Below are 2,033 nucleotides of genomic sequence, written 5' to 3' on the forward strand. Positions count from 1 at the left end.
TTCCTTTCCTCTCATCGTTACAGCAAATTGCTGTTCTTGCGGTGCATTACCTTTCCCTGCCGCCGCTGCGGCTCTTCACCTCTGGCGTTGCTGCCACCGCGGCCTTTTTCCTTTCTCTCATCGCTACAGCAAATTGCTGTTCTGGCGGTGTACTTCTCCTCCCCCGCCGCCGCTGCGGCTCTTCACCTTTGGTGTTGCTGCCACCGCGGCCTTTTTCCTCTCATCGTGACAGCCGTTTTGCTGTTCTGGCGGTGTACTTCTCCTCCCCCGCCGCCGCTGCGGCTCTTCACCTTTGGTGTTGCTGCCACCGCGGCCTTTTCCTTAGACAACTACGGCCTAGTTTGGCTGATGCCAAACTCTACCGTGTACAGACAAAAGATATAAAGGAAGATATCAATTCAAACCTACCATGCACAAAAGAAAGATGAAAAGGGAGACATCCTTGCTCAAACCACGACATTCGTTGCAAACGGAAGGACTAGTTCAAAGCAGGAAAATAAGGGAGTCCAAAGATATGGAGGATCGGGTCGAGAAATATGGTTGTCATGGTGGAAGTTGTCCGTTGGAGATATGTTTGGTTGGAAGAGGTTGGCAGATGTTGATCCAGTTGGTGGACAGTTGGTGGACAGTTGGTGGTGACCGGCCGGTTTTATTGTCGTCGCTGGGTTTTGTGGATGGTAGCTAGCGTTATCTAACCAGCCAGCAGCTGCAGCCAGTTATATTGCCTAAATGGGCTACGCTACACAGCTATCAGCCAGCAGCCAACAACCAGCATCAGCGAGTATGCGCGTGTCGCGGCTGTTGCCGCGCGTGTACAGTCTGTCGTGTTTTCGTTTGTGGTGCCCACAGCCCTGGTTGTGCACAATTGATTTTCATTTGTTTGGGGACTACCTAATTAAGGGGAGGCTACACCTTATTAAATAATAGATGAATAAATAAAGCTGAACCATGATATCTATTTCCGCTTTATTTATTTACTTATTTATTTACTCTGTTTTAAATATGTTATTATAGATTAGTAATGCGCCTCAGCCTAATAAGCTAAGGCGTGCATTAGGGTGCCGGGGTTGTAGAGGTTATGGGTTTTCCCAGGCCTTTGCACCTCCTGTCACCGTATTTTTACTTTTTTTCATTATGTAGTCAGCAGCAGCAGCAGCGCAGCAGCAGCCGCCGGCAGATCAGCAGCAGCTGCAGCAGTGGCCCGGGCCCGGGCCCTTTATCGCCAGGGTTTGCGGCAGCTTCCCTGGTGCCAGGACCCGAATGCAGGGTCGACTGGCTGCCGGGACTCGGGGCGTACGAGTCGTCCGGCCTGCCGGCACCCGCACGCAGGGGCCGGCCGTACTTTTATAACGCCCGTCTCAGGTGGGTGGATGGGTGGGTGGGCGACGTGGGTGAGGGTGTGGTGCGTACTTCGTGATTTGGGTTCAACTAGTGGTCGTGGAAAAAGGCCGCAGGGCCGCAGCGCACGTGTCGCAACGAGGCCTTGTGACTTTTGGGCAAAATAATGACATTTGGTGTTTTACCCCCCTCCCCCCCGTGTATGCTGCCCCCTTACCTATCCCCTCTGGCCGTTTCCCCCTTCATCACGCACCGCCTCTTCAGGTGCGGCTGGGGCATCAACCTGTGCGCCCCAGTGGCACCGAGCGGGCGTTGCTGATGATGGGCCCGGCTGAGGTGGGTGCGGATGGGCTTGGGGTTTTGGTGCATGGGGTGTGCGTCGTGGGGACCAGCAGCGGTACCCTTGCTTGCAACTGTCACCTAATTATGTGTGTGTTAGTTGTGTCGTACTGCTAACCGTATTTTGGCCTCCCGCGCCCTTCCCCCGCCTTGTCCCTTTTCCTTCAGGTGCACTGCTGGGTGCAATTCCTCCGCACCCAGCTGCACCCAGCCGGGCGCCGCCGCTGCTGGCCAGTTGGCTAGCGGCGGCGGCAACGTTGGCGGCGGCATATAGACGCATCATCATCATGATCATCATCACCATCATCGTCATCATCATCATCATCATCAGTTGCCGCCATTCCAATCAACTGCGA

Source organism: Volvox carteri, assembly GCF_000143455.1.
Source record: "Volvox carteri f. nagariensis unplaced genomic scaffold VOLCAscaffold_244, whole genome shotgun sequence".
Lineage (NCBI taxonomy): Eukaryota > Viridiplantae > Chlorophyta > Chlorophyceae > Chlamydomonadales > Volvocaceae > Volvox > Volvox carteri.